Source organism: Pimephales promelas, chromosome 22 (assembly GCF_988280905.1).
Source record: "Pimephales promelas chromosome 22, fPimPro1.hap1.1, whole genome shotgun sequence".
Classification (NCBI taxonomy): domain Eukaryota; kingdom Metazoa; phylum Chordata; class Actinopteri; order Cypriniformes; family Leuciscidae; genus Pimephales; species Pimephales promelas.
In genome coordinates, this window is record NC_142790.1 from 5,453,925 (window position 1) to 5,475,805 (window position 21,881).

General features: G+C 39.0%; 1 long non-coding RNA gene across 1 annotated transcript; it reads right to left on the reverse strand.

Moving 5' to 3' along the window:
* Positions 1 to 4,621: 4,621 nt before the first annotated feature.
* LOC148969510 (uncharacterized) lies at positions 4,622 to 19,821 on the reverse strand. Its single transcript, XR_016149380.1, has 3 exons — positions 19,671 to 19,821; positions 19,262 to 19,367; positions 4,622 to 5,253 (listed from the first exon to the last, which is right to left on the reverse strand). It is a non-coding gene; the product is annotated as an uncharacterized LOC148969510 (long non-coding RNA).
* Positions 19,822 to 21,881: the final 2,060 nt, after the last annotated feature.

The following is a 21,881-nucleotide window of genomic DNA, read 5'->3' on the forward strand; positions in this document are numbered from 1 at the left end:
TCGTCCCTCGTTGCCCCATCAATTTCTCGCTGGATCCTCTCTTCGACAACCAAACAAAGGAAAGTCTGCATCTCTTCGTTTGACCACGGAGTATTCTTCCGAGTTGTTATAATAATAGTAGTAAGTTTAGTAACTATCTCTGGCCAAACTATTTAAAAATGGGATATTCTGGATACTCAATTTGGCGCGTGTAATGATGACGCAGTGAATGATGACGAGCTTTCGACCAATCAGCAGTCGGCATTGTTTTCACATCACATTTTAATACCGGCTTAGCTCGCTCAGAACCTCACCGGAGGTGATCCAAAAAAAAGTACCTGAAAGCAGGTACAGGTACAACTTTTACACAGTGGAAAACCAAACAAAGTCCAGTCGAGCTGGTACTGTGTAGTGGAAAAGCGCCATAAAGGCCTGTTCACACCGGGACGAATTTCATGCGCGATATTCACCGACGTTTAACTAACTTGACTTAACAATGGGCACCAATGTGAGTGTGCACACCAACACGAAAAACGCCACGCTAAAAGCCATGCGTTTAAAAAAAAAAAAACGCCTCGGGTTCGTTTTTTTGGTTTGATGCGCCACGTCAAAAACTATCCAACCAATGAGATTGGCGCTTTTGCTCACGTGTCTGGTGCTTCTGAAGTTACAGTAAAACACAACTTGGGGGTGCTCAAACACTAAAGATATAAATACATTTTTGTAAGTTTGTGAGAGCTATTTTTTTTGTTAAATTTGGAGCCATTTCTATTAGTTATTATTTATATATTTATTTTTTCCAATACATAAGACATTATTTCATTCATTATTTTTGAAACCTGTCATAATAAAACATGTTGAGTAACCTCTGAGAAGCCTATCTGAATTTGTGTCTTGTAATATAACAACTTTCTATTCAAACAGAGGAGGCATTTACATGAGTTGAAATCTTCGTTTGCTAGGCCGAGTGTCCTGGTTTTTGGTAATCAAAATATGGTCACGCTAGTATAATATACTATTATTATTTCTGTTTTACATTAAGCACCATCTAATGTGAGGGAATGAATTTGCATGTTCACTTGGTGAAAATCAGCGAAATCACCGAAAGTCGCTTGGGTGTGAACACAAAAAATGCGTTATACCTGGCGAATAACGCGCGCTGATATTCGTCTCGGTGGGTAAGGGCCTTAAGACTGCTTCTTGTTATGTACACAAATATGTGGCAAATAAGGTAATGCAAAAATACAGTGTCACAAAAAAGTCAGTGTATGAAGTTGTTATCAAGAGGTATCCATGGATGAAGACCAACATTGAACCTTCTCCTTACAGGTTACATTAGGCTGATTATAATGTAATACAGTATAATACATCCCACAGCTGTATTGGTGTATCAGGAGAGCCTTGACTCCACTCAGCTGTGTTTAAGAGGATGCTGGGAAAGCTGAGGGAACCCAAATGGAGAAGTTTCCAAACAGGAGAGGTAAAAACTTCCTAGCAGACCCTCATTTCTCCTGAGTGCTGCACGGCTCCCTGTGGAGAGGGTCCTAATCTCCACACATCAAGCGATGAGGAAACGGGAGCAACAGAAAAAAAAAATGCTGATTGCGTGTGATTGGCAGTACATGCAGTTACCACAGTCAGTCCATTTAAGTTTGCTCTGAGAAAAATGCAATTCATTGACAGAAAAAGGCATTTGAAGGAGGATCTATTAAATTGAAGGCCAGATTAAGAAGTGGCCCAACGGAAATAAGAATCAATGTAATTGGATGGCTCAGATGTCAACATAGACTGGGCTTACATAGTCATACCTGTGGACATTTATAAAAACTATTGTTTAAGGGCATGTTTCAATATTCCTGTAAAGATACATTACACTTTAACTTAACATTAATGAGACGGTGATATATGGTATATATACAATGAAACTGCACATTTTTATAGAAAAAGTATTGAAACACATTGAATCACCCATTGAAAGTCGATTGTTGTTTCTCGAGCAGCAGACAACAAGAAGCGCTCATTGTCATGGCTGGCGCATTGTTTAAGGTGGTATTTCATTTAGATAGAACCAAAGCCACTTCTGATACTGCTTATTGAATTTCCTATGCTTTACGCTTGAAGCAACCAATAAAAGTGTAGTACTCTCTGCAACTGATCACATGCAATTTATATGTGAAAAATAGTTTTACATGCATATGATGCGCAGTTTTCGAGTGCATATGCACTTTATGGCGTGTAATGCGCCATACCACTAATCCTACCCAAAGGCTTTACAGTGTGTATCATATGCACGTAAAAACTAATTTGTATAAATTGCACGTGCATTGTTTGATTTATTTGTTAACATCAATAACTAATTGCTTCAAATTTTGTTGTCCTGGTTCAGAAAATAATGGTAAATTGTGTAAAAAAATGTCACAAAAATGAATGCAAATGCACACAAAATTCAAGATATGATTGAAAAATCATTGCCTGAGATTAGTAAATATAATTCAGCAATATCACAAGAGCAAGAGAGCTGTTTTTACATTCAAATATTCATTTGCAAGCGCGATATGGAAATAAAAAATGTTCAATAAACAAAATTCTGTTAAAATATTAAGCGTAACATTATTTTTTAGTTGTAATTGCATAAATTCAGATGCGAATGCTTTGCCAACTCTGCAGTGCAATGATGAATTTTGTTGTTAATGATTTCATTTAAGTGTTAACAGCTTTATATGGTGTTTAATCGCAGAAAAATACATTTGTCAGATATGCGGTTCTTTCAGATGAATTTAAGGAGTGCTGGTCTGGTTTTGGTCATGGTCCTCAAAGTCTTGGTCTTGATCTCAATCTAGATCTGATCTGGATCTTTGTGTATTTATGACTTGACAGATATTTGAAATAAAACAAAAGTTTTGAGGTTGAAAATGATTGGCTATTTAAAGGTTTGTCTTTAAATGCTCCACTTAATTTACCATTATGTTTTATTGACATTACAGATAAACCAAGTGTATTTATTTGCGTTTTGAAATTCTTTGAACTAAAGCATATTTAAGCCTGTTAAACAAATTAGGGAATTGGTCTCACAATTAAAAACAAAACAATAACGTTTTTACATAAAAAAAACACTTCCTTTCCTGTCCCTTCCAATTTCCTTTTCTACAGTTTATCAATTTTTTTCAAAAAGTAAAATAATTCATACACAAAAAGCAGTCTAAAAACGCTTATCTTTTCTGTTCTGCAAATGTGTACATTTGAAAGCGATCGAGTGTGCTATCATGGGTGAGTGTTTGCGTGTGTATGAGAGTCTGAGAGAGTGAGGGCTCGGGTCATCGGTGTTCCATAGCGTGCAGCGTGTGGCAGCAGACAGCGGGAGATTCAGCACACATGTGGACTTTACATCAGCGCCAGCGGAAGGATGAGTCGGGAAGACAGCACAGCGGCCCACTCCGAACTTACTTAAGGTAATTAAACTTGAGAAAGGTTACGGTTTGACGATGAACTGAGGAGAAAGGCTTTTCTTCTGGGCATGGGCCAGGAAGGGCCACCTCGTCAAAGCGGTTAAATGGTGACGCATCTACTCTTTTTGGTAAGCGGAGAGGACACAGGAATGCCTTCGACGCTGACAGAATAAGGCCCAACAGGGCAGAGATAGTGGTGATTCAATTAGAAAACCAACCTTTTGTTTTTTTTTCTCAAAGTCCATTGTTAAAGAAGAGAGGCTGTTCAGGATCCAACGCACAACAAATGTGCCCTGAAAGGAAACTCTGAAACTCACTCTAAATACCGAGAAGGCTCACTGTCAAAACCCAGTAAGGGTAGACAGAGTTGAAAGGAAGTGGATGGAGTTCATGAAACATGGAGAAACCAGTGGTCCAGGCTTAAAGGAGTAGTTCACTTAAAAAAAAAAAAAAAAAAAAAAAAAACTTGCTGATAATTTACTCACCCCCATGTCATCCAACATGTCCATGTCTTCCAAGATGCAAGGTTTTTGATGAAAACAGTCCAGAATTTTTCTCCATATAATGCACTTTATTGGTAACCAAACGGTTCAAGGTCCAAAAGACAGTTTCAGTGCAAACTGCAAACTGTTCAAAGGGCTTTAAACAATTCCAGACGATGAATAAGGGTCTTATCAAGCAAAACAATCACTCATTTAAAAAAAAAGAAAAGCAAAGTTTAAGTTTTATAAGCACAAATGGTTGCCTTGCTCTGTTCCGTGTGACTCTACTGTTCGAACTCGTTTATCAAAATGAACAAATCTTTTTTCGTGTCATTTGGTTCATTCAACGAACGAAATGAACGAATTAACTCGGGAAAAGATTCGTTCATTTTGATGAACGAGCTCGAACAGGAGAGTCACGAACGAGCATCACAGAACGAGCATTTGTGCTTATAAAACTTAAACTTTATTGTTTGTTTTTTAAATGACCGATCATTTCGCTAGATAAGACCCTTATTCATCGTCTGGTGTCGTCTAAAGCCCTTTGAACAGTTTGCACTGAAACTCTCATTTGGATCTTGAACAGTTTGGTACCCATTGAAGTCAATTATATGGAGAAAATCCTGGAATGTTTTCATCAAAAAAAAAAAAAATTCTTTTCGACTGAAGAAAGTAAATCATCAGCAAAAGTTGTTTTTTTTTTTTTTTTTTTTTGTGAACAACTCCTTATGATATATTATATCTAAGGTTCTAATCTCTAATTACCTGCTACTACAAAGAAATACCTGCATTTGATTGGTGTTAATTTCTTACCGACTCTACAGGATTGTTACCTTGCTTTTTTTTCCACCAATCAAACATATCACTAGTCCATTCATCTCACCTCACGATTTCAGATATTGTTCAAATGATGCAGGATGCACAGAATCTTAATACTTAGGGATAGAGTTTTGTCCAAATCAACAAGAGCAATGTTCAATAGCAATGACTATCAATCTAAATAGCATGATGAAGTGTACTAACTGATACTAAAACATGTTCCTCTCTTAGTAACTCAGCAACATGTGACGTGTCTCCAAAAGGCCATTACCTTCACCATTATACAAGTACTCTCGTCCCATTGGACTACAAGAGGGCTGTTTAAAAGTTGAGCACATGTTCCTCGGCTTTGTGGTCATCAGCAATTGATCCAAGCAATGCGCTTCTCCAAGCTTTTTGTTGACGTGTCAGTTGCACACTCCGGTGTCTCGTGAGAGTGGGGCACATACGCTGCGGATGATAGTCCTCTTTGTCTGTCGTCACAAGGCCTGCTTCCATCTCAATGGCCTCTGAATGGGTCTCGCCAGCTGTCATGCAAAATGAGTGCATTTCATTACAAATTAATTTATCTGATCTTGATGCTATTACTTTTCGTCTCCCCCCCTCCCTCCTCCTCCTCCTTTTCACATCCCGCCCCTCCCTAATCATAATTATTTAACGCTCCAGGCAACAATCTATAGCTCACCAAAAACAAATAAACAGTGGGTGTTCTCGATCATTTGTGATAGGGCAGAGATTTTTTTAATAGAAACATTAATATCATGCATTTTTTATGCAGGCTTTAATGTAGTTAGAGAAGTCTGTCTAACCATCTAAAATGTAAAAGGATACACTTGATTACCTGTCATTATATGACAACTGGAAATTTGATTACAGAAGGAATTATATATTTAACAGCCGTATGAAGACCCCATCCGGATTCTGCTTGCGGAAAACAAAAAAAAAGTGCAATATCATTTCAGTCTTTTAATCAAGCCTTCGGATTGTTTGTTTGCCTGGCTCTGTCAATGAATGTGACGCTTTGAAGGAAAACCTTTTTATAAATCACAATTGACGAGTTGATTATTTTCTGACGGTGACGTACAGAATTGTTTTTTCGCTTTACGTAAGATTTCGGCCCCAAATATAGTTGAAGCCACAATCAGCCGAAATGACTTTAGCGGTAAAATTAGCACGCCCTCACTTCAAAACGATCTTTGATTTTCAGGTGTACCAGACGCACCACACAAAGTGAGGTCGCCATTTACGCCCACGGACGTCTGTTCCTTAAGACTCTTACTTAAAGAGTACTTCAACATCTCAGCAGCCAAAAAGGGCAACCTGAAGTGGAGCTCAATGCAGATCACACCGTTCAAGAGCTAAGACTCCTCTCAACTCTGTGAGCACACTATTGTCTGTTTGAAATCCTACATAAAATGGTAAGAAGCCTGCAAACGATCCAAATCTGCTAGGGAGATCAAATAACTTTTCATTTTCCCCGTGCTACGTGGAAAATTAAAGTATTAACAAAAGCTCAGGCTAATACAAACATTAGTGCACTTTTGTACAAACATGCTACAACCAAATATTTCCGTAGATCTTTTTCGCAAGAGTCTTCTATTAATGTGGTTCAGATTAAGCGCTCTCATGGTTCGCTAGGGCCCTCGTCACTTTAAAGCTGCTAATCTCTGGTTCCCAACTGCAGCAAATCCTATTAAAATCACCTTCAGTTTAACACTCACATTGTTACAAAATGCAAAACACGCAGCTTTCGCCTTACTCTGTTAATTGAGGGTAGCGCATTCCTGTAAAGGCGTGCCTGCGAGTGTGTTAAATAAGTCGTGTGAATTTTTGAACGTCTGTCAGGAGGACCTAGCACATCTTTGAGTTTGGCAATGCAGATCTCTGTCTAGTTCTCCCTTGGGTTCTCCCTAGGGTCTCGAACGGGGGAATGGAAGTCTCGTCAGCCCTTCAGTGTGAAAGTGTCAGCTTCTGAGGATTTGACTGATTAGGTAATATTCCGACATGTTCTTGTGTAAGCAACATTTGAAAAACTCATTTGAAGGAATCTATCCCTCCGTAATTCTTCTTCCATCCGTCACTTCTTTTCACAAAACTTTCATCTCTAAGACCTCTTGTCACCGCTTAAGAGTCACCGGCGTTGATGGCGTTGGCAGGCGTCAGCTTTAGCAAAGCCACTTACTGAAGAGAGCGCGCCCCCGGTGGATGTGATGATGCTTAAATTGCCTGCACCTCTGCCATAGCAACCGAGCATCACTTATAGATGTCCTTGACAGGGCTACTCTGTCAATCATGAGGTAAAAACACTCTAAGAACTACTGTCACACTAATGATACAATTTACTGGAGTTCATTGCCATTTTAACCTTGGTAACAGCCATACATTTGGAAAATGGAGTCCATCAACTCGGGTTGTGTTATAAAATTCAGTCTACTGATTTTTTTCACTGAACTCTAAAACAGTCCGACATTATAGTTTCGGCCATAAATATTTCTTACTTGCCACAAAACATTTTTTTTTTTTGCAGTAGGTAAAAAGTTGAGATGGGTAAATGTGTAAAATCGGCGTTGTCACTACATCAGGGTTATGGTACGTTCAAACCGGACGCGAATAGCGTGAATGACTTCAATGTTAAGTCAATTCAAAGACGCGTTTTTCCTGCGACGCGGTAGACGCGAATACACCTCGTTCGCGCGTATTGAGCGTCTGGTGCGTTAAGCGCGTTACACGTGAATGATTTAGTTAGTGCTTGTGCATTCACGCGTTTGACGCAAATTCACGTCTGCCGTCCGAGTTGAAAAATCTGAACTTTGGCGTCAAATTCGTGCCGCGTTAACCAATCAGGAGCCTGCTGCTTGCTCACATGGTGAAGTAACTGGATGCTTCAATAAATTATCTAGTGATAGATTATTTATCATTCAAAATTTTATTTCAATATATGAGACATGTTAATTTTGTATTGAATGTTATTTATTCCATATCTAGATTATATGCATAAGTTCGTGTCTGGACGTGAGAGAGAAAAAAATTCACAGGACAGGTTAATAACTTTTGGAGTCTGGCTCTTTTTATCATCAAAACAAAAACAAATGACAGATTAGATGGATGAGGGCGAGGGTGATCCTCGCTCTGATGCGGGACAACAGGTCATCAAACTGGGCGGGGGACAGGCGGAAGTACCGCTGACAGCGGCCGTCATCCAGCGCAGCTCCTGGAGCGAGCAAATGGTGAAAATCGCCAAACGGTTCGCCTCCGAAGGGTCCGGTGGACACAAATATGGTGATGATAATCCCCACGTCGCTGTTCTGCTCTCCAGAGAAAATACAGAGCGGTGACTCTCTCGATGAATGCTCGGTCGACAAAAAAATGGCCGCCAACGGATTTCGATTCTAATGCGCGTCACGCGCATAAATTTCACTTCAAACTTTTGTTTTTTTTATGAGCGTCAATTTTGTGCTCTTGACGCACAAACGGATTCAAAGTGGTCAAGCGTATAACTAGACGCTGTAGGCGCGAATTTTACACGATATCCGCGTCTGGTGTGAATGTAGCATTAGAGCTACTATTATTCAATTTCAATTGTATTATGTTGCCGTTTTTAATAAAGCAATTGGTCAACTGGCAACGAAGTCTTAAAGCGAATATTTTGGAGCTTATCGAGTATTAATTGTGCGCCCTTATTATGCCATTAACTGTCTTTTTATTGGTGGAAAGCTTTGAACAATTAGCAACGTAACACCTTCCAGAAGACCACTGGTCTTGTGTAAACAGGCTCATAAAAGCAGTAAAAATTTAATGACCACTTCACACAACATCAAACAAGTTCCCTCCCCTTCTCTTTGATGGCCCCTGACAACCTTTTGATGGCAATTTCTAGCCAAGCATCCCAGTCTTCTTAAATAAATATGGATGGAAAGATTATATGAGCTCTCTATAACCGGCCTCCACCCCCCATCATCTACCTCCCAAGACACAGTTTTATTAAGGTAGAATTACACGCCCCATCTCATATGCAATACCCAATCCACTTTCCCCTGCCATTCACCCACTGCCTGCCACTATCAAAATTAGATCATTTTTTGATGACTGTACGTGTGAATGCTAAATCTGTGGGGATTTAGAGACCAGTGAGCCTTCATAATTGAACAATAATCAGATTAGTAGATTATCTGTACTGTATTCTTGTGATGTGCGAATAACGTTACAGAAACATTATGTAAAGAAGCAGGTTGCAGACATGGGTATTATGAAAAGAGGCTTTAGATTCCCGCCCATGGGCTCTCTGAAGGCAAGTGCTTTGTTAACCCATACAAGCGGTTGCTTTTTTATTTCCGATGGTTTGCAATTCATCGGTTTCAAGAGAGGAATCGTCCTACGGCGAATCGCTCTTTCAAATGAGCTTGTGTTGACATAAACAGCACAGTGGTCAACCATCTGTTTTAAAGATAAACGAATGATCAAAGGGCATAACCAAACGTGTAAGGGCTCTCTCCCTACTGTCTCTCACTACCCTTTCCCTTTTTTTCTCCTTTTTTTTTTTTTGAAGGGGAGTTAAAAGAATGCAGAGCGGTTTCCAGGGGATACCAATGAAAAGCTCTCGGAAATGCGGGGAGGAATTGAGCCGAAGGGGTAGGTTCTGAGAGAAATTCCCCCATAGTGTTGGGACCCACGCTAGGAATCACCGGGGTTCTTCTGATCACAAAAAGGAAGGAAGAGACAGAGGAATTACCTGTCAGGAGGTTCTAGGAGACCCGTTTAATGAATTTTGTTTATTAAAAAAGAGAGCAAGCCAGAGATAGACTGAGAGGCAGCGAGCAACAAAAGACTGACGCCTCCAACTGACCTCTATCCTTAAAAAGCATTCTCTCTCTGACCCTTGTGTTGTCTCAGTCTGCTCTAATAAACTCTGACACGTTTTTTTGGATGTCTGCAAGGAATTTCGGGACACCACTTTGCTTTAAATGTATTTTCTTTTTCTACTAGCTTGACAAAAATGCTGCAAACAGTCTTGCCACGTTGCATGAATATGAAACTGTACCAAAACCAGACAGTTGAGAGTAGCCATTGACTTCCATAGTATTTTTTTGTCCTACTATGGAAGTCAATGGCTATACCGTCAACTCTCTAGTTACCAACATTCCTCAAAATATCTTCATTATCAACACATACAGGTTTGCATCAACATATGGGAGAGTAAATGATGACAGCATTTCGAATGATACAACATTTCGGACAGAATCTGTCCAAAACTAAGCTTGTTTGGAGTTTGTTTTGGTGGTCAAAAAAAGCTCACATTTATTTTAATCAGAAATATTTTCCACTTTGTCCAACATCTTTGATTTTTTGCAGGGCATTTTCTGGGACTGCTTTCACTGCAAAGGTGTGTTTTTATATGTATTTCTATTGTAATTAATTTACTGTCACCACATTGTATGCAGTGCAGTATGACAGTACTGTACAATGATATTAGTCATAACTTTTATCAGGCACAAAGCAGCAGAGCAAGGTCATACACTGATGTATACTGTTACATACTATGTAAGCACCAGTCCATAACTTTTTTGGGTTAAAAATTATCCCAAAAACATTTTTGAGCAAGTACATAACCAGCCAGTGTTCACAACTCTCTGTTTGCCTTAGCTCGATTCAAAACGGTAAGTCTGTAATAATGTTTTTAATCCAGTGGTACTGGTGGATTTCCGCGGGAAAATCGAGCATGTCTACGTCACAGGGATCTAAGGATGTGAGGATGTTGGAGGTGGAGATGTATAGCCTTTTCTCACAGCACTGGATATGACTTATCAATTTGATGGCGGATCCATAACGGTTCAAACAACAATCAGTGACAACTAGAGATTCACCGATTGTAAAATGGAAAAGACTTTGGACTGAGAGTTTGGAAAAAGAGACTGCAACCAGACACCTGCCAAAACAACGATAAATATCTGAAGGCGTTTGAATGTAGTCACGCAATGCTGATGTTGTTAAAGGTGATCTAATTAACTTTTATACCTTAACTGAACAGCTTCAGAGTCAGCACTCTACACGTACATGCCCCCATTTAACCAACGGCTAGCTATAGCAAAGGGCAACGATAGACTGAGTTATGGCTGAGCCTGTAAAAAAGTAGCAGAAAGCTAGGAAATCTTTGTCGGAGGAACAACGAAAGAGGAAACGGGAGACTGACGAGCAAGAAGTCAGACTCGAGTAAATATCGGACCGGCTTTTTCAGAATGGTGAGTACTGAGAAAAACAGAAGCCTGCAAAACGGATGCTGACCTGGAGTTCTTGCTGTTGCTCTTGTAGGTATCTTCGGAATAAACTGTTTAATATTTAAATTTAAAGTAATTGTGACCTCAGGATGTTTGCTATTGTCTGTAAAGGTTAATTTTATTATGATTGCTGCTGTTAACGTAACGGGCTTACTAGTACGCTAGATACTATAACTTTGATGTTAGCATTGTCATTAGCAAGCACGTTTGATTTTTGTAGTTGTTTGGCCATTGCCATTCCTCTGTCGGTTTTATTTGTGTATTTGCCGCCGGTGTAGCTTTTTTGCAGTGCGCTACATTGATTGACAGCTGATTAGCTGGGTTGATTGTGGTGAGGGGGGAGGAACAACACTTTGTTTATACGACATGTTTATACGTGTGTTTGAAAGCATGTACTACCAGACACCAGGGGGAGCTTTGTAGAGAGAAAAAAAAACACTCAGGCTTGCCTGGTGTCCCTTTAACACTAATAACTTGAGAACAAAGTATAATTTACACGGTTTAACTATCGTTAGATTTAACCAGTGCAATTTACTGCAATGTTTTTTTTTTTCAGTTAGTTGGTCAGAAAAACAATGGATGCTACTTACTTGTTCAGTTGACATTTTAGGCCCTGTTTACAAGAGAACGATTCCGGGTGAAAACGTCAAAATATTTTATTGGATGTGCCTTTTGTTTACACGGCGACAGCGTTTTGAGGGCTTAAATATGCTAAAAAGTGAATCCACCCTCCAGAGTGGAAAATAACAACCAACATGTCGGATTATTTCCATATGTCGGACCTTTAAATTGCCCTAGCAGCTCTGATAAACGTACAAGAGTGTTTTCAGCAGTTGTACAAAATATTCAAAATATACGCGCAAATTAACACAAAATGGTCAAGCGTCAAACTAGACGCGGTAGACGCGAATTTGACGTGCTATTCGCGTCCGGTGTGAACGCACAGTAAGGCTTTACGCTGAAACGATCTGAAGAGAAAACGCAAAAGTGGCGTTGCGTTATCACTTTTTATTCTGCGTTTAGACAAGCCTTATGGGGGGAAATCCAAATGTCCTTTTGATTTTTTTCTCTCTCATGTCCAGACATAAACTTATGTACATGTATGATGGTTGTCTTTGCATCATAATAATATTTCATATAATCTAGAAATGGAATAAATAACATTCAATACAAAATGAACATGTCTCGTATATTGAAATAAAGTTTAAAGTGATGAAATATTTGCTTTGTTGTGCTTTAGAACCACACCAGGCATTTAGTCATTTTGAACTCGGACGGCAGACGCGAATTCACGTCAAATGCTTGAATGCACAAATAGCACTAACTAAATCATTCGCGCTTAACGCACCAGATGCTCAATTTGCGCGAACTTGACACGCAAATGAAGCGTATTCACGTCTACCGCGCCGTGCTCTGCGCCTCATTCGCGCTGCAGGAATTTTTTTACGTGCGCAACGTTTCTTTGCATTGACTTAACATTGAAATCATTCGCGCCTGACACGCTATTCACGTCCGGTGTGAACATACCTTTAGGGCGAAAATGCTTATGTTGGTCATACTTCCAGAATGTAGAATCTGTTATTCTGAATGCCAGAATCTGACAGCTGCACATTCTCCTCAAAACATTGTGTTCATTCGCGCTGTGCCGTGCCGAGGTACAACTCACGTAAAGTTGATAATTCCGCGAATGACTGCAATTGCAGATTTCGAAAAGAGATGGCGACAAAGAGGAAAAACTGCTGACTGCAGCTTTAATGTTATGGAAAATGCAAACACGTGTCATTAGTAAAACAATTTGGCCATACCACCCAGCCCTAATCACCACATTGTGCAAAGATGACCAGGAAATGTAAACGAGCGATTCAAATAAATGTATTTGAAAATATTCTTAAAAATTCTTAATATTACTACCGATTACATTATGCAAAATAGCTATAAAAAAATAACTAAGTATAAATACTGCAAGATCATTTTTATTTGTGAAGAAAAAGAAAAGCAACAAAACAGCCATGAGATGGGTAAACGTGTACATTCGCTCAACTCTTGCTTGAGTGCCCATAAATGCACTTATGATGCTTCTACTAAAATTGTCTCTTCTTTTTTTCTTTAAAAAAGGAGCTATTTTTTCCTCAGTTCTGTGCTCTGGGTAAACTTAGTCATTATTCAGTGCTGTAAAAGGCTTCTGAAGCAAAAAGTAAATGGAATAGCTTGGTGCCTGGTAGACATACAGATGAGGATAATGCACTTTTCCTTTCCCTTTAGTATAAAGAATAACAAATTCACTGAAACACATGACAGGTTGCACTATTCGTTTTGCACCCTCAAGAAACGATTTACTATTATTTTGTAGACTTAATTAAATCTGTTTATTAAATTTTTTGGGGAAATGTATTTTATTGATATTACTTTTCTTAAAGGTCAGTGTTAATGTGAAAGAAAAAAAAAATTATTCAGTAAGGATGCGTTAAATTCATCAAAATTACAGTGACAGTAAATACCTTTATGCGTTTAGCAGACGCTTTTATCCAAAGCAACTTAAAAAGAAGGACCACCTTTGTGATAAATGATGTCTTTTTCAAACAAATACTGTTTTCAACATTCCTAAAAATCAGAATTCTAGAGCACTGGCATATAGAATGTTTTCTATGAAAATCGGTTATTTTAAATTGTATTACTATTACCTAATATTACAGCTTTTATTGTATTTTTGATCAAATAAATACAGCCTTGATGAGCAGAAGAGACTTCCATAAAAAACAATCGTATTGACCCCCAATCTTTGAGTGGTAGTTAATATTAATTAAATATTAACAGACATATTAGAATATAGACTGAATTTAGAGTCTTTGTGGTGCATGTAGCCACTGAACTGGATCTGCTGTACACCTTTATGTCACGTAAACACCACTGACATCATGGAAAAGTGAAAAATGGGGCATTAATGGGTCTTTTCCCGCCGCCCCTGTTTTAATGCAACACATGGCAATGGCTTGAGCACATTTGGCCATCCATTTTTCGCCTCTTTCGAGGCCTGATGAAATAGCGGTGCCATTATTGTTTGAGCAGCGAATTTGGTGAACCATTCAAACGCGATTGCCTCATGAGGCTATGATTGCGTGAGATGGTTTCAGAGAGGATTCTCTTCCCTGCGCTCGGAGAACATTCAGCACGTGGAGTGTATCTGGCAAAGGATCCATTTGCGCCCGTGTGAAAATCTACGGCAGAGCCCAAACGACCCTTTCTTCTGCCGGCTAATTCAAATGATAGAACCAAAACAAAGTACAAGACGTTTCTCATCATTAGGTCAGATGGTGTGAAAAGAAGAGATCTGGAAATAACGTCTGAAATAGGAAATAATTGGCAGCTTGTGACACCCTCATTATTGGTATGCTGATAATTCTGTGCCTGCTGCCCTCATTAAAGCTGACAAGTCACGCAGCGAGTATAAATCGGAATGCTGCAACAACAGTGTAAGCATTAGGATCAGTGACTGCTTTAACTCCCAGTGACAAGGAAAGCCTGGCCAACGACTCCTCTCCAGTCAGTGGGGAAGCTTCAGCCTCACTGCGTACCAGGGATCTAAACTGACAGCTCTCTCAAATCGGAGAAAGAGGGGCCGCAGGTCCGGCGAAGGGTTGTGGGGGCCAGGGGGCGCTTTCGTTTTGGCCTGGTCCTATCCTGCCGCTTGGAAAAGCGGGAGGGGGTCGGCGAAAAAGAAAAGCGATTTGGCAAGCGAGGCTACAAACCCTACTGAAGGACGCCATACTGACAACCTTGAGTGGAAAATACGAATATTTATGCCATATGTTGTTTTCTCAATCTGCTTCTTAACAAATATTAATGTAGACAGTGGAAAACAAGCCAGAAACAGCTTGGGAACATCACAGTTTCCTAAGCACCACCAACCCTGCCTGGCAAAGTCACGGAAAAAAGACATTAAGGGTTTATTGAAGTGATAAATGTCCAAGAAGAAAGAACAGAAATTAATCATCTTTGAAGGTGACATGGTCTGGAAAGCATCAAGGATGCGAAAAATCTTTGCTGCGGTTGTAAATTCAAAGGCTTAGTGAAGAAAACCAATCCAATTACTATTAAACGCCACCCCCCCTTCAAAAAAAAAAAAAAAAAGCCTGTCACAAACACTCGAAAAATCCAGAAGTGGCAAATGGAACGCATCAACGGTGACACAGACGCTACGCGCCACCTCACCGTGACAGCCTGGGTATTTCTTTTTTGTGTTTGTTTTCCGTGAGATGATAAACCGAGGGATCGTCTCCTCTTTCCCCGTCACTCACAGTAAATCCTGATGGATCGGAGACAGCGTGGTGCCAGGGCTGGCGTGCTGGGCACGTGGACCGAGGTGATGGATGGCTGGGAGAGCGCCAGTGGAGAGCAATCTCTCTGCCCATATGGGCCGGTGGCGGTAGCAGGAGGCGACGGGGCGATGGCACTTCGAACGCCAGCCGTGCTTTGGCCGGCCACCAGGCCCTGTCATCACCCTCACACGCTGAGCCTCATAAACCTCCACACCCGCTCGAGAAAAAGAGCAACCAACTGCTGCCCGCCACTAACAAGGGCAATCAGTGCAGGTCTAAAAATATGAATGTGTTTAAGAAATAAACAGACTCATTGATACATACAGCACCGTGTATTTACTAGAGGCAATATTTCAGCAGAGGCCAGAGGGTCTTGCGTCAGTTCGACGGCACCGCTCATGTCTGCTATAACGTGAAACAAAAATAGAATGACGACTTATCTCTATTCTGTTAAGAGATTTATGATTCCAGGCTCAACTCAGAGCTGCTAGTGCACAGATGATTTATTAGTTCACTTTACATCGGTGTTTACAGAAAGGGACTGGCACTTAGACTGTAAAACAGGGATATGGCTTTAAAGAGATAGTTCACTTTGAAATTAATTTTTGGTGTGTTTTAGCTTAACTCAAGGGCATCCAGTAGTTTCAATTTTCATATTTTTAGGTCAAACCGTTCTTGTCTGTCAGTCATATAATGGAGGTCTATGGTCACCACCTCAAAGAGCATGCACAGAGAAGTCCAAATTAAACATGATTTAATGACTCGTAAATGTAGGTACACATTGATGGCCTAAGACATGAAACGAGCGGTTTGTGTGAGAAAACGAACAGTATTTATATTGTTTTTACCTCTTGTAACCACAGCCACGTCCAAATGATCTGAGGGCACGGGCGCTTTGGTCTGTGCAAGCGCCGGAAGTGATCTCTCGCGCAGTTGCGAAAGAAATTCAACGTTGTCTGTTGATGTATTGAAATTGTCTTCCATTGCGATTTCCTGTATATCTTAATATGTTTAGATCTTCACAGTGAAGCGTAACACTTTTGAAATCTCTGTGTAAACAATGAGTGACATAAGAGTGGCGTGAGATCACTTCTGGCGCTTGCGCAGACCGAAGCGCCCACGCCCTCAGATCACTTGGATGTGGCTGTGGTTACATGAGGTAAAAACAACATAAATACTGTTCGGTTTCTCACACAAACCGCTTGTTTTCGTGTCTTAAGCCATTTGCGAGTCATTAAATCATGTTTAATTTGGACTTCTCTGTGCATGCTCTTTGAGGTGGTGACCATAGACGTGCATTATTTGACTGACAAACAGTTTGACCTGAAAAATATCAAAATGAAACTACTGCGGAAACAAAGACACCTACATCTTGGATGCTTTTGAGGTAAGCTAAAACATATCAAAAAATAATTTCAAAGTGAACTATCCCTTTAATGAAATGGATGCCGCAGTCCTAAAGACACCACTGCAACAGCACAGTCCTTATAGTCTAAGTGATTTGGAAAAGGACTGAAACTAATTGAGAACTTAGCTTTCTGTGCCACTAGCATTGCCACTCTGAACACTCACACTGTCTTCCATTGTCTGGACAAACAGCTCATCCCCAAACATGAGTAATTAAAACAATAATGCTATGTTGAATTGGATTTTAAAACAAACATTTTCTAATTAAGGTCCATATTCTGGTTAAGCTTTACTCTGAAAAATACTTTTACATACACCACACCTATTGGAATATTGATATATAAATGTAATCAGTATATTCCAACATGTACACTTTTGAATATCTTATAAATAGCATTAATACCTAAATTAATGTTTAGTTATGATTGATATTCGGAATAAGGTGTTTACAAGACCCAAAATTCAGATTAATTCAGGCATATGCTAGCTGTCTTATTCAGAATCAGATATCTAGAATCAAAAATATTGACTTAAATGCGCTTAATCGGAATTTGAGCAAATTCTGATTAATATCAGAATATTCTTATGCAAGTAACAGTCAGTGTTTACAGTTTTCAGTGATATGAATCAACAAATAGTTGTATGTGCAATGCTAAATTAGTACAGAATTCTTTTAAAATATCTGTTTGGTTATCTGCCATATTTGTGGTACATGTATTGTATATAAGTCAAGGAAAAATGCTGTAAAATCCAATGGCATACCAACTCTCGGCCTCTGCTCTAATACAGAGATTCTATTGGGACATGTTGCATTATTTTTGCTGTCCATGTCATAATTTTAATTATACTTTGGGCAGAGCTCAAGATCTCATTAAATTGGTGGGTTTCCTTTTGAGTTTGAGAGAAAGCTTACTGTCAGTTCTCTTGTGGAGGCTATTATCCATATTATTCTTTATAATCCTATAATTTTAAATTCAATTTCCAAAGCACAGATTCCCCTTCCCAGCCAGATTTTCATTGTTTCAGCTTTGCCACAGTAAGGAGGAGGCACACCGTTTAAAAGAGAAAATGAAGTATAGAGATTCCCCAATGTTGGTGTTGTATTTTCACTTCCCAAGGGGTAGTGCTCACCTGGAGTAAGGTGTGCTGTACGCCCTAATTATATTCAGTGAGTCTGTCAACAAAGAAGTACTGTAAATGAAAGTAGAAACAAAAAATTAAGTGTAAGGAACACATTTTACAGTAAACCACAAAGGGGTTTATGTGCAAATGGGGGGAAATAAGAGAAAAAGCAATTAAAAGAATCAAAGCAGATCCCACAACATCTGTCTGCCCTTATTAGAGCGTTTAGCAGCTTTGTACTTGAGGGACTGCCGGAGATTAAAGGGTTCAACTCATCTGGCCGAATTGAGTGTTCACCCTGAAATGACTGAGCACATTCAACAGCAAATTAGTTCACCTGGTATCGGCAGTGAGCATTGATTCGCTATGGCTGACCGGGCTGCCGTAACAATGCATTTCCTCAGTCTTGACTCCTGAACCAGACCAAACAATCGAAGCGCTAATCATGATACCTCACGGAAGGTAAGCAGGATTTGGCCGTGTTAAGTAGCTGTAATGTGTAACTAAAGATTATGTCTACAATTACACATTCTGAGAGCATGTTTGGATCCAATAGGGAATATTCATGAAAATATCAGGAGCGTCATTCCATCTATTCAGTATATTTTCATGCACCAATTATACTATGCATTAATCATATTTATTAAGAATTGAAACAAAGTCACATTGCAAGATTTTTAAATACAGTTTAAAAAGTCACATTTGTGAGATAAAAAGTTGCAATTATGAAGCAAAAAACAAATTAGAAGGGGGGGGGGGGGTAAAGCATGATTTCAATTTTCTAACTTTAGTTAGTGTGAAATGTTGCTGTTTGAGCATAAACAGCCTTATCAAAGTTACAACACTCAAAGTTTAAAGCAAAGGAAGATATTTGCTTTTAAAGAAATCGTTTTTAAGGACTACAACAAACGGCTGGTTGGGACTACAGGTGCTTCCTCCAGGGTTAGTGACATTATTAACCCCCAAAATTTATATGAACCCCGCCCCAGGGAACACGGAGTCCATGTTGAAAAGAGGAAGAGCTGTTGTATAACCAGGGGGGTAATCCATCGACCGGAAGTTGAAGCCTTGCGGGAGCTGCCATCTTGTAGCAGAACTTCACTTGCGTTAGCATTCCCATTGACTATCGTTCATTTTGGCGTCAGTTTGACAGGGAATAACATCTGAGACGTTTGAAGACCCCATTTGTCCTTTAGTTATTTCTAAAGAAACACGACAATGTATAAAATGCTCCATTACCTTGTAGCTTATGTTATGGCCACGTATAAGCAGTTTTAGTGAAAGTAGGCTAACGATTGGATCATACCCACGTGACTCTCTGTCGCACAGTAGAGAAATTTCCATATGGACAGGAGAAGAAGCTCAAGCACAATCGGGGAAACGTGGAGGCAAAATGACAAAATATTTAATCAGAATACCTTGCAAAGGTGTCTCCTGCTCCTAGCTCATGGACAGCTCCTACTCACACTCTCCGCCTCTGCAAGTTTTGGAAGGGAATGATTCAGATTTCTCACGCCACAGACACTAGAAGACAGACGGGTCACTCACGTCACATCTACGTCATCAAGCTCACTTTAAGCGGAAAATCGCTAAAAACAGGCTTCACTTGTCTCAATGGAGTTCCAATGAGATCGCTCTGTTCACTTCTTATACTGTCCATGTGTATCAAACTTTAGCATCCATCTTTTCACATTCAATAAAAAATCACTCTGTGTGCATCTCACAACAGTTCCTATACAAGTGATTTATAGATTATCATAACAGAATACCCTATCCTAATTGAAAGGTAGTTAACTCCACAGCAGCAACATAAATTCATCAACTAACCATTCAGAGACGTCCTGTTGCATATGTTGTCACTTCTTCTTGAGTCTCTTCATCTTTGACTGACTCTGTTTTAACATTAAAGGCAGAACAGTTTCTGTCATTTCAGTGTGTTTGCGTGAGGAAATCGCAGCTGCTAACACACGCGCACTGTTGAAACCCCGCCCTCTGCAACAGCTCATTTAAAGGGCCAGACATAAAAACGGTGCATTTTTGGAAATCCTAAAAAAGTGACAACTTTAACATGCTATATAAAAATATCTATGGGGTATTTTGTGCTTAAGCTTCACACACACTCTCTGGGGACATCATTGTTTTACATCTTTTGAAAATGGCATTTTACCACCCCTTTAAAAGCAATTATGAGATATACAATCACAATTAAATTTGAACTTCTATGCATAGGCCTTTTTCTAAAATTAAATAATAATAATAATAATAATAATAATAATATAATGGTAATATTGTTATATCTAGTAATTATTTTAATATAATAATTGGCTTATAGGTTTTTACTGTCTTTTGTCCCCTATTCCACCTTTTTTTTTAATTTGATTTGACTTTTGTAAAACCCCTGTATATAACCAACTAAAAGCCACTTCCTTGACATAATATTTCCAGGAAGTGACATCATTTTGGAGGGAAAAAGCAGCACAGTGTCAGTCAGTGAGTGTTAGTGAGTGTTAGCAGTATGAGTGTAAGTGAGTGTTCGCAGTGAATTCGTTGGTGGTATAGTTAATTTTTGTCTCTGCAAAATTGGAGTTATGCAATGCACTGAGAGTATCATGATAAAATCAACTTTATGTAAAATGGTTGAAAGCATTCATATTAACGTAAATTTCACACCTTAATTTTCTAACACTAAATCCATCACAAAGTGATAGCTATCATTAGCTCTTTATATCCATCCTATGGTCAATGTGTCAGTTTTCTTGCTATTGTGAAAATACTGATAAATGATAGATAGCTTGAGTATATTTTTGAAAAGACAAACTTTTTAGTTAAAACGGTATTTCAAAAGGCTCTGCATCACGGGAATAAGGCAGTGATGGCAGATTCTGAAAATATATCAGAATCCTGTCAAATATAACCTGGACTTTGGATCACGCCAATGAATGAATTTGTATTAAAGGTTTTAGTTACTGACTGGCTGTCAGGGAATTTGCTACTCGAAATGTCGAAAGGGAATCTATAGGCAGGTATTCCTCATGAGCTCTTGTGAGATTGTTCATCTGAAAGTGGACCAATGTTTTTGCTTCTGGAAATAGTATTGATAGAAAAGAGTCACTTGTGCCAATACTTCAAGGTTTTTGTGAACGCATCAAATGCTGCAGTCAAAGATAGGAGATTAACTATTTCTAGTTCTTTGCAATAAAATATGAACTGCAATGCAACCTGCTGTTTCTTGAATTTGAAAAGGTCCAATCTCCAAGAGAGCAACTCCAATAACAATGTACCACGGTGCACTTTACAATCCCATAAACATTATTCTATCTGCACATGATATGGCACACAAAAGATGAGAGAAGAGCAATCCTGGTATGAATATCATGTCTTTGTATTCACTGCATTAATGAAATTCATTAGTAACAGTTAGCTAGCACTAATCTACTGAAATTGAAATATGAGGCCAGTATTGAGGGCAGAACGTAAGTAAAATGACAACTTCATTAGCATAACTACAACCGTGCATCATAAAAGTCTTATTAAAAATTGCTCCCTAAATTGCCATATTAGTTTCTTTATGAGGTAATTTCTACATACGGTAATAGAATCTTTCCTTTAGCCTCCAGTGCGTATTAAACTCACTCATCTTCTTCTACAAACTTATTTTAATCCACTCAAACCATAATGAGCCAATATGGCTAGGTCAACCATTTGCCAAATTGCAGAGACTGAGACTATATATATATATATATATATATATAATATATATATATTTAGCAGACGTAGCCTATTAAGCAAACAATAAAAAAAAGATACATACATAAATGGAAAAAAAAAACATACAAAAAATGTTATCTATTTTATTTTAACCACAGATGGCACAAAATCTCAACACATTTAATAAATGGTTATGCTTATCTTCTTTGTGTCATTTCATCAGAATATCAGCATGTGTTAGGTTTAGTCAGATAAAACACTTTTTGTGTTTTAATTTTGTCTCTGAAAAAAAGGGATATATGACTTTATATTATGTTGAATATCAATGTT